This window comes from Mercenaria mercenaria, chromosome 7 (genome assembly GCF_021730395.1).
Source record: "Mercenaria mercenaria strain notata chromosome 7, MADL_Memer_1, whole genome shotgun sequence".
NCBI classification, from domain to species: domain Eukaryota; kingdom Metazoa; phylum Mollusca; class Bivalvia; order Venerida; family Veneridae; genus Mercenaria; species Mercenaria mercenaria.
Window position 1 is genome coordinate 79,632,223 of NC_069367.1, and position 12,633 is coordinate 79,644,855.

A 12,633-nucleotide genomic window follows, 5' to 3' on the forward strand; every position below is an offset into this window, starting at 1 on the left:
ATAAAGTTTGCAATTTCAACTTTCATAATATTTCTGATTAAAAGAAAAATTATATTATAAACAGTGTCATCTAATGCACATCAAATATTTCTTGGTAGCTAATTTGAAATAAGATATGACTTTTCCAACACAGATAATTATGCGAATGAAATATTTCAAGGTGGACCATCCATTACTACAAATTATTATCCAAGTACAATAAATTTAGAAGTAGTAACAACAGACAAAGCTAAATGGTAAAATTAACATAATAATGAAGAACTTGCAATGATTAGTGTATATAAATCTCTGAAGAAAAAAACAGAACTTCTTTGAATTTGGGACACTTCAGATTATTTCAAGTCTTGAACCCCAGTTGTCTTGAGGGTCAAGGGTGCTTAACAGCTAAACTATTAATGAGGGGGATATTTTTGGTTTAAGGGGGATTTTGTCTACTTCAAAAAATTGTTAAAGGGGTGGGGGAGAGAGAGTTGTCCTACTTGTTATTTTCACAAGGGGGATTTTGTCCTCCTTGGTAATTTCACAGGGGGATTTTGTCCTCCTTGGTAATTTCACAGGGGGATTTTGTCCCCCTTGATAATTTCACAGGGGGGATTTTGTCCGGGTATATTAAAAATAGCAGGGGGGATTTTGTCCAGGGGGGATTTTGTCCGTTTCCCTTTCTGCATGGTTTTTGCTCTAGTAAATGAGTTAAATTTACAAGAAATTGTTCATGCAAAGTTATAGTTTTTTGAAATACGTGCTTATTGCTGGTTTGTTTTACTATATTTGTGTGATTATGTAGGCAGCATATCAAAATATGAGGTTATGATCTTGAAAAACGCTAGAAAATCGATACTTGATTTGGTCACAAATCAGTATCTCAGAAACGACATTTCCTATAGGTCTAAAAATTTGTGACGATGTGCAAATGACCAAATGATCAAAATACATGTATTTATGTAAAAAAGTCATTTTACCAAAAATGTGTAGATACTAGGTTTTTGCTGTAACCCGGCGTGCTGTATCCAGATATTGCCCTCTTAAGGTTCATGATCTTTTTGTGAATATGTAAGTTTTCAGATATTTTAACAAATTCTTATTGTGATACAAAATTTGTTCTACAAGTGTCTTACGACTTACAGTTACAGTCAAACTTTGTTCTACAAGTGTCTTACAACTTACAGTTACTTTGTGTTCTACAAGTGTCTTGCAACTTACAGTTACAGTCAAACTTTGTGTTCTACAGGTGTCTTGCAACTTACAGTTACAGTCAAACTTTGTGTTCTACAGGTTTCTTGCAGCTTACAGTTACAGTCAAACTTTGTGTTCTACAGGTTTCTTGCAGCTTACAGTTACAGTCAAACCTTGTGTTCTACAGGTTTCTTGCAGCTTACAGTAACAGTCAAACTTTGTGTTTTACAGGTTCTTGCAGCTTTATCTGGCACCATAAATGTCAACTAGATTCTACTTTGACAATAAATAAATCATAATTCATATTCCAATCTTCCAGACTGAAGTGTTTACATATTTATATGCCACTATGTTCTGGCGTGTTTGTTTCAGTGCCATCATGTAGGTGATATGTACTATATTTAAAAACTGCATATATAAACTTTGAATGAAGATTTTACATCTGATTTCTAAATCCGACCTTAGATGTTATTAGAAATAACATTTTCACAGCAGTAACTACTTTAATCAAAGTTTACTGAATATCTGAAAATTCTGTTTTATGCAACCCTTTCCTTTTGTAGGGAGGTTTTTATAATAGCATATGGCCAGCCAAATGAGGTATCGAGCTAAAATGTAGTGCTGTAAAATGTGAAGAATTTGCGTGGTTAGAATCGAAATAATAAATACGTTCCAATAGTTTTATCAGTTAATAAAATATGGGTAGTCGTTCCGGATGCGAAATTAAATCACTCATGCTATGCTCTCATGACTTAATTATTACGCATCCAAACTCCTGCCCATATTTTATTACATGATAAAATATAGGAACAAATTTATTATTTCTTTAATCTAACTGATTTCGTAGTAACAAATGAGCTTTTTTTAGCTCACCAGAGCCAAAGGCTCAGGGTGAGCTATTAGGATCACTCACCATCCGGCGTCCATAATAAATGTCCGTAAATTTTTACTTTAAACAACATCTCCTCATGAACCGCTAGGCCAATTTCATTCAAACTTCACGGGAGTGTTCCTTGGGTGAAGCTCTACAAAAATTGTTCAAAGAATTGAATTCCATGCAGAACTCTGGTTGCCTTGGCAACCGAAAGGAAAAAATTTAAAAATCTTCTTCTCAAAAACCAGAAGCCCTAGAGCTTAGATATTTGGTGTGAAGCATTGCCTAATGGACCTCTACCAAATTTGTTCAAATCATGACCCCGCTGTCAAAATTGACCCCGCCCAAGGTGTCACTTGATTTTACATAGGAAAATCTTAAAAAATCTTCTTCTCAAAAACCAGAAGGCCTAGAGCTTAGATATTTGACTTGTAGCACTGCCTAGTGGACCTTTACTGAAATTATTCAAATCATGACCCTGGGGTTAAAATTGACCCCGCCACAGGGGTCACTTGATTTTACATAGGAAAATCTTCAAAAATTTTCTCAAAATAAACCAGAAGGCCTAGAGCTTAGATATTTTACATGTAGCATTGCCTAGTGGACCTCTACAAAATTTATTTAAATCATGACCCCCGGGGTCAAAATTGACCCCGCCCCAGGGGTCACTTGATTTTACGTAGGAAAATCTTCAAAAATTTTCTAAAAATAAACCAGAAGGTTTAGAGCTTAGATATTTCACATGTAGCATTGCCTAGTAGACCTCTACAAACTTTTTTCAAATCATGACCCCCGGGGTCAGAATTGACCCCGCCCCAGGGGTTACTTGATTTTACATAGAAAAATCTTCAAAAATTTTCTAAAAATAAACCAGAAGGCCTAGGTCTTAGATATTTGACTTGTAGCATTGCCTAGTAGACTTCTACAAAATTTGTTCAAATCATGACACCCAGGATTAAATTGACCCCGTCCCATGGGGTTACTTGATTGTACATAGAAAAATCTTCAAAATTTTCTAGAAATAAACCAGAAGGCCTAGAGCTTAGATATTTGACATGTAGCATTGCCTAGTGGACCTCTACAAAAGTTGTTCAAATCTTAACCCCCCCAGGGTCAAATTGACCCAGCTTCAGGGGTTACTTGATTGTACATTGTGAAATCTTCATAAATTTGCTAAAAATAAACCAGAAGGCTTAGATATTTGATATGTTACATTGCCTAGAAGACTTATTCAAACTTTGTTCAAATCATGACCCCAGGGGTAAAATTGGCCCCGCCCCAGGGGTTACTTGATTGTACATTGGAAAATCTTCCAAAAAAATTCTAAAAATCATCAGTTTGACATTTGAAACATGTAGCTCATATTACTCTGGTGAGCGATCCAGGGTCATCATGACCCTCTTGTTTTTTAGATTGAGCATATTTTTTTTTGTATACATATTAAAATAACTAGATATGAATAAAATCTAGTAATACAGATGTTACAAGTTGTTAACAAAATATATTTTTCATACAAGCTTGTAAATTTATTGTCAGTAACATAATGTCATAGTTCTTATGTGACATCAAGTGAAACATCTGTGTGAGCATAATGTCATACTGTAAGTGTATTAATATTAGCGGAGTACTAATTTTCGCGCTGTTAGCGGGATCTGGCATGTGCTAATTCATGTCTAGCGCTAATATTAGACTGAAATGAAAAGTTCTCCTAAAAAAAGTAACATTTATCGTCTTGAAAATACCATTATTACAATGCAACAGAACACAGAGGAATACATTTTTATTGTGTAAATATGACAATAACTGCATTCCTGTTATTCTGCAGAAAGTTTTGGAAAAAAAAAAATTAAACCTGTTTCAACATTAGTGCAAAAGTCATCTGTTTTTATAAATTAAGTTGCATTTTTTTTAATCTTCGCCATTGTCCGTAAACATCGTATATAACACCTGTCACCATAACATTTTTCTGCTTTGAAAACCAAGTGTTAATTTGAAAACAAACAATTATCACCATTCTGCACTGTATACATGTACAAAGTGTAAAGAAAATAAAATGTAGATACATTTAATAACATTTATCTCATACCAATAAGAGATTTTCCCACATTAAGAGAAGAAAGAAAAAGAAAACAGATCGACATGCCTAATATATATAATTATTGCTTTTATTTAAAAAAAAACTTAATACATATGCAAACTTATTAAGTAATATTTTTTTAAAAAAAAACGTGTAATCTATAGTCCGGGGCAGAATTGTTTGATACAACAATCACGTTCGGGTCATTCCATATTTCATCGGAAATTGGTGTTTCAGATACCGCCAATTGGCTATTTAAGCGCTGCTGATACTGTGCTAATACATGTACGCGCTAATAAGTAGAAACTAGTCAATTTAAGGGGTTTGCGCTAAAATTTAGCTGCGCTAATATAAGTACACTTACAGTAGTTCTTATGTGACTTCAAATGAAATGTCTTTGTGAGCATAATGTCAAGGTTCTTATGTGAGAGCAAGTGAAATGTCTGTGTGAGCAAAATGATATTGTTTTTATGTGACAACAGGTGAAACGTGTGTGAAATGTCATAGTTCTGAGTTGACAATGTATGAAATGTCTGTGTGAGCATAATGTCATAGTTCTTATGTGACAACAAGTGAAATGTCTGTGTGAGCATAATTTCATAGTTGTTATGTGACAACAAGTGAAATGTCTGTGTGAGCATAATGTCTTAGTTCTTATGTGACAACAAGTGAAATGTCTGTGTGAGCATAATGTCATAGTTCTTATGTGACATCAAGTGAATGTCTGTGTGAGCATAATGTCATAGTTCTTATGAACATCAAGTGAAATGTCTGTGTGAGCATAATGTCATAGTTCTTATGTGACATCAAGTGAAATGTCTGTGTGAGCATAATGTCATAGTTCTTATGAGACATCAAGTGAAATGTCTGTGTGAGCATAATGTCATAGTTCTTATGTGACAACAAGTGAAATGTCTGTGTGAGCATAATGTCATAGTTCTTATGTGACATCAAGTGAAATGTCTGTGTGAGCATAATGTCATAGTTCTTATGTGACATCAAGTGAAATGTCTGTGTGAGCATAATGTCATAGTTCTTATGAGACATCAAGTGAAATGTCTGTGTGAGCATAATGTCATAGCTCTTATGTGACATCAAGTGAAATGTCTGTGTGAGCATAATGTCATAGCTCTTATGAGACTTCAAGTGAAATGTCTGTGTGAGCCCAATGTCATAGTTCTTATGTGACATCAAATGAAATGTCTGTGTGAGCCCAATGTCATAGTTCTTATGTGACGTCAAGTCAAATGTCTGTGTGAGCCCAATGTCATAGTTCTTATGAGACGTCAAGTGAAATGTCTGTGTGAGCACAATGTCATAGTTCTTATGTGACGTCAAATGAAATGTCTGTGTGAACATAATGTCATAGTTCTTATGAGACATCAAGTAAAATGTCTGTGTGAGCACAATGTCATAGTTGTTATGTGATATCAACTGAAATGTCTGTGTGAGCATAATGTCATAGTTCTTATGTGACATCAAGTGAAATGTCTGTGTGAGCATAATGTCATAGCTCTTATGAGACATCAAGTGAAATGTCTGTGTGAGCATAATGTCATAGCTCTTATGTGATATCAAATGAAATGTCTGTGTGAACATAATGTCATAGTTCTTATGTGACATCAAGTAAAATGTCTGTGTGAATACAATGTCATAGTTCTTATGTGATATCAAATGAAATGTCTGTGTGAGCATAGTTTCATAATTCTTATGAGACATCAAGTGAAATGTCTGTGTGAGCATAATGTCATAGCTCTTATGTGATATCAGATGAAATGTCTGTGTGAACATAATGTCATAGTTCTTATGTGACATCAAGTAAAATGTCTGTGTGAGCACAATGTCATAGTTCTTATATGATATCAAATGAAATGTCTGTGTGAGCATAGTTTCATAGTTCTTATGTGACATCAAGTGAAATATCTGTGTGAGCATAATGTCATTGTTTATCAATAACAAATGATAAGCCTTAGAAGTCAATGATATGTATTAAAATGGAGCTTAATGTTCACTTAATAGACTCAAAAGTTAATAGGCTGGTAATAAGCAGCAGTAATTATTTCTATGTTTGGAAATGTTTGTTCTAGGTAAAATCTATTAAAATAAGCCAATATTTCAGTCAAGATATATAATTCTAATTTGGTCTTGTCCGTCCGAAGTTTGTGACGTGCCTTGCTCAAAAAGTGTTAGATATAAATTGATGAAACCTTGCATGAGTTTTTAGCTCATCTGATTTTTTGAAAAAAAATGATGAGTTATTGTCATCACTTGAGCGGTTGTCGGCGTCGGCGTCGGTGTCGGCGTCGGCATCGGCGTCTGCGTCGGCGTTGCCTGGTTAAGTTTTATGTTTAGGTCAGCTTTTCTCCTAAACTATCAAAGCTATTGCTTTGAAACTTGGAATACTTGTTCACCATCATAAGCTGACCCTGTATAGCAAGAAACATAACTCCATCTTGCTTTTTGCAAGATTTATGGCCCCTTTTGTACTTAGAAAATATCAGATTTCTTGGTTAAGTTTTATGTTTAGGTCAACTTTTCTCCCAAACTGTCAAAGCTATTGCTTTGAAACTTGGAATACTTGTTCACCATCATAAGCTGACCCTGTACAGCAAGAAACATAACTCCATCTTGCTTTTTGCAAGATTTATTGCCCCTTTTGGACTTAGAAAATCAGTTTTGTTGGTTAAGTTTTATGTTTAGGTCAGCTTTTATCCTAAACTATCAAAGCTTTTGCTTTAAAACTTGCAACACTTGTTCACCATCATAAGTTGACCCTGTACAGCAAGAAACATAACTCCATCCTGCTTTTTGCAAGATTTATGGCCCCTTTTGGACTTAGAAAATATCAGATTTCTTGGTTAAGTTTTATGTTTAGGTCAACTTTTTCTCTTAAACTATCAAAGCTATTGCTTTGAAACTTGCAACACTTGTTCACCATCATAAGCTGACCCTGTACAGCAAGCAGCGTAACTCCAGCCTGATTTTTGCAATAATTATTGCCCCTTTTGGACTTAGAAAATCATTTTCTTGGTTGAGTATTATGTTTAAGTCAACTTTTCTCATAAACTATCAAAGCTATTGCTTTAAAACTTGCAACAGTTTTTCACCATCATAAGTGGACACTGTACATCAAGAAACATAACTCTATCCTGCTTTTTGCAAGAATGATGGCCCTTTTTAGACTTAGAAAATCATGGGTAGGACAATATTTCTATTACACAAAAAAAAATCAGATGAGCGTCAGCACCCGCAAGGCGGTGCTCTTGTTATATGTGTTCTTGCACACTTGGTATTCTTCTTGAGAATCTTGGCGCTTTTACAGAGTTATGGCCCTTGAAATAGCAAAAAAATAGTGGATTTTTTGTTTGTGATGCTCATAGCTCAAAAAGTGTATGGCCTAGAATAATGAATCCTTTTCATAAAATGTTTGTTGAGGCTATACCCCATTAAGACTGCAAACATTGAATTATTGCCCCTTATTTATGACAAATGTACCAGTGGGGGGCACACCCTGTGTCCTACAGACACATTCTAGTTTCATATGTTTTATAGAGGATATTACATGAGTGTCTATTCATATTGAATTTATTAAACAAGTTGAATAAAATAATAAAATGTGAGGCTCTGCTGAGCATTTAATCAATTTTATTCAACGAGTATAATAAATTCAATGTGGAAAGTCACAAATGTAATATTCTTTTTATCATACGTTAGTTTTTCGTGCTGAAACATCAAAAATTCTTTTTTCTTTAGCTATTAAAACAAATTAATTTGACCAATGTCTCCTATACTTGAAATGATGTTGACATCAAAGCTTTATTTCACTAGTGTATTATCATTTTTATGTAATGGCTTATTACACTCCTATGACATCAAACATGTGATAAACATTTATATTACATTGTACATAGAATAGAAATAATTTACAGTTGATAAACGATATTCTGTTTGTTCTTTGTTGTGAAGGATGTCAACTATTGATCTACCATACCTGTCTTCTTTTTAAATATTAATACATTTATTTTTAAATGAAGTTTCATGTAAATCAAACATATATTTATAGACATTTGTTTAAACATGACAGATTTTATTAGCTCACCTGTCACATAGTGACAGGGTGAGCTTTTGTGATCGCCCTTCGTCTGTCCTCAGTCCGTCCACAATTTCCTTGTGAACACATTAGAGACCACATTTTGTATTTGCTTTTTATCAAATTTTCACACAAACTTGTATGAGCATAATATCTTGGTTCCTTTCGAAACCTGGCCAAATCCATCATGGGTTCCAGAGTTATTGCCCCTTTAAGGGCCAAAATTTGCAATTTTTGGCTTGTGAACATGATAAGACACCACATTTTGTAATCAACTTTAATCAAACTTGCACACAACTTGTATTGGCATAACATCTAGGTTCCTTTTGAAAACTGGCCAGATCGCATTATGGGTTGCAGAGTAATGGCCCCTTAAAGGGCCAAAAATTGCAATTTGGCTTGTGAACATGATAGAGACCACATTTTACAATCAACTAGAATCAAACTTGCACACAACTTGTATTGGCATACTATCTCTGTTCTTTTCGAAAACTGGCCAGTCCCATCATGGGTTGCAGAGTTATGGCCCCTTCAAGGGCCAAAATTTGCTATTTTGGTTTTTGCAGCCATGTAGAGACTTCATTTATGGTTTGATTTGATACAAACTTGCAAAATATCTTCAACAACAATAAATCTTGGATTCCATGATGAATCTGTCAGATCCAATCACAGGTTCTGGAGTTACGGCCCCTGAAAGAGTCAAAATTTGGTAATTTTTACCTTGTGAACATGATAGAAATGACATTTTATATTTGATTTTAACCACAATTTAAGTCCCAATAAGATCTCAGTTCCTTTCGAAAACTTGCTAGATTTCATCATGGGTTCCATCATAGAGTTACTGCCCCTGAAAGTGGCAAAATTTTCTATTTTGGTCCTTTCAGCCATATAGAGGTTTTGATTTTATTCTAACCAAACTTGCACACAACTTGTATCACCATTAAATCTTGGTTCCTTTCTTGAACTGGCTCGATCCCATTATAGGTTCCAGAGTTATGGCTCCTGAAAGGGCCAAAATTAGCTATTTTGACCTTAACTGCACAATAGCAGCTTTATTTATGATTTGAATTTAATCAAACTTGCACAAAACATGTGTCAGCATAAGATCTCGGTTCCTTTCTTGAACCGGCCAGATCCCTTAATGGGTTTCAGAGTTATGGCCCCTGAAAGGGCCAAAATTAGCTATTTTGACCTTGTCTGCACAAAAGCAGCTTCATTTATGATTTGATTTTTAGCTCACCTGTCACAAAGTGACAAGGTGAGCTTTTGTGATCGCGCGGTGTCCGTCGTCCGTCCGTCCGTCCGTGCGTCCGTCCATGCGTCCGTCCGTAAACTTTTGCTTGTGACCACTCTAGAGGTCACATTTTTCATGGGATCTTTATGAAAGTTGGTCAGTATGTTCATTTTGATGATATCTAGGTCAAGTTCGAAACTGGGTCACGTGCCGTCAAAAACTAGGTCAGTAGGTCTAAAAATAGAAAAACCTTGTGACCTCTCTAGAGGCCATAATTTTCAATGGATCTTCATGAAAATTGGTCAGAATGTTCATCTTGATGATATCTAGGTTAAGTTCGAAACTGGGTCACGTGCGGTCAAAAACTAGGTCAGTAGGTCTAAAAATAGAAAAACCTTGTGACCTCTCTAGAGGCCATATATTTCACAAGATCTTCATGAAAGTTGGTCAGAACGTTCATCTTGATGATATCTAGGTCAAGTTCGAAACTGGGTCACGTGCCTTCAAAAACTAGGTCAGTAGGTCAAATAATAGAAAAACCTTGTGACCTCTTTAAAGGCCATATTTTTCATGGGATCTGTATGAAAGTTGGTCTGAATGTTCATCTTGATGATTTCTAGGTCAAGTTCGAAACTGGGTCACGTGCCATCAAAAACTAGGTCAGTAGGTCTAAAAATAGAAAATCCTTGTGACCTTTCTAGAGGCCATATATTTCACAAGATCTTCATGAAAATTGGTCAGAACGTTCACCTTGATGATATCTAGGTCAAGTTTGAAACTGGGTCACGTGCCATCAAAAACTAGGTCAGTAGGTCAAATAATAGAAAAACCTTGTGACCTCTCTAAAGGCCATATTTTTCATGGGATCTGTGTGAAAGTTGGTCTGAATGGTCATCTTGGTGATTTCTAGGTCAAGTTCGAAACTGGGTCACGTGCGGTTAAAAACTAGGTCAGTAGGTCTAAAAATAGAAAAACCTTGTGACCTCTCTAGAGGCCATATATTTCATGAAATCTTCATGAAAATTTGTCAGAATGTTCACCTTGATGATATCTAAGTCAAGTTCGAAAGTGGGTCACGTGCCATCAAAAACTAGGTCAGTAGGTCAAATAATAGAGAAACCTTGTGACCTAACTAGAGGCCATATTTTCCATGGGATCTGTATGAAAGTTGGTCTGAATGTTCATCTTGATGATATCTAGGTCAAATTTGAAAGTGGGTCACGTGCCGTCAAAAACTAGGTCAGTAGGTCAAATAATAGAAAAACCTTGTGATCTTTCTAAAGGCCATATTTTTCAATGGATCTTCATGAAAGTTGGTCTGAATGTTCATCTTGATGATATCTAGGTCAGATTCGAAACAGGGTCATGTGCGGTCAAAAACTAGGTCAGTAGGTCTTAAAATAGAAAAACATTGTGACCTTTCTAGAGGCCATACTTGTGAATGGATATTTATAAAAATTGGTCAGAATGTTCACCTTGATGATATCTAAGTCAAGTTCGAAAGTGGGTCACGTGCCTTCAAAAAGTAGGTCAGTAGGTCAAATAATGAAAAAACGTTGTGACCTCTCTAAAGGCCATATTTTTCATGGGATCTGTATGAAAGTTGGTCTGAATGTTTATCTTGATGATATCTAGGTCAAATTTGAAACTGGGTCAACTGCGATTAAAAACTAGGTCAGTAGGTCTTGAAATAGAAAAACCTTGTGACCTCTCTAGAGGCCATACCCTTGAATGGATCTTCATGAAAATTGGTCAGAATGTTCACCTTGATGATATCTAGGTCAAGTTTGAAACCGGGTCACGTGCCTTAAAAAACTAGGTCAATAGGTCAAATAATAGAAAAACCTTGTGACCTCTCTAGAGACCATATTTTTCAATGGATCTTCATGAAAATTGGTCAGAATTTTTATCTTTATAATATCTAGGTCAAGTTCAAAACTGGGTCACATGAGCTCAAAAACTAGGTCACTATGTCAAATAATAGAAAAAACGACGTCATACTCAAAACTGGATCATGTGGGAAGAGGTGAGCGATTCAGGACCATCATGGTCCTCTTGTTACCAAACTTACACACAACTTTGATTTTAACCAAACTTGCACACAATTTGTATCACCATAAGATCTTGATTCCTTCTCGATGCCCTAAGGGACGTATTATGTTATTGCCTTAGTGTCTGTCTGTCTGTCTGTCTGTTGGTTAGCAATTTCCCTTCTGCTCTGTAACACTTGAACCCCTTGAAGGATTTCAAAGAAACCTGACACAAATGTTCACCTCATCGAAACGATGTGCAGAGTGAATGTTTCAGATCTTCAAGGTCAAGGTCACACTTAGGGGTCAAAGGTCATATGACTTTATTTTGTGTGTGTATTGCTCTGCATTGTAGTGCACTTGTTTTTTTAATTCGCAGATCCTTCTTTTGTTCACTTACAATTATTTTTTTTTATTACTTCCCTTTTATGTTACTATAAATAGCTTATTTAGTAACTTTTTATTATTGGCAGTAGGGAAAAACCGAGACCACTTTTCTGTGGTACAACATGGATGGTACCTCCAATCTATAGGTGTATTTTGACATAGCAGTACCTTTAAGAAAATTTCATAAATCAATTTAGTGCAATGATAACAGGTGAGCGATATATGGCCATTATGGCCCTCTTGTTTGTGTTCGTTTTAATGTATGTCTAAATTGGGAATGCACATTTTACAGTCTGCACTAGTTTGTTGTTTTTCAATAAATGATGTCTAAAACACAGTTGCTTTGTTTTATTGTTTTTATGGCCACTTTTGGCATGTTTACCTTCTGAAAGAATTGCAAAAACAAGACAGTTCTCTTCAGTGAACTTTGGCATGTTTTCCTTGTCAGTGATTGGCAAGAGGACGTTGTAGACTTGTTGATGGGAGACTAGACGACTTCAGTCTCATTTATTTATTATGCCCCTTCGAAGACGGAGGTGTATATTGTTTTGCAGATGTCGGTCGGTCTGTCAGTATGTAGACCAAGCCGTTTCCGGAAGATAACTCAAGAATGCTTGGGCCTAGGAGCATGAAACTAGATAGGGAGGTTAGTCATGACCAGCAGATAACCCCTATTGATTTTGAGGTCAATAGATCAAAGGTTAAGGTCACAGTGACCCAGGAAAGTGAAACGGTTTCCGAATGATAATTCAAAAATGCTTGGGCCTA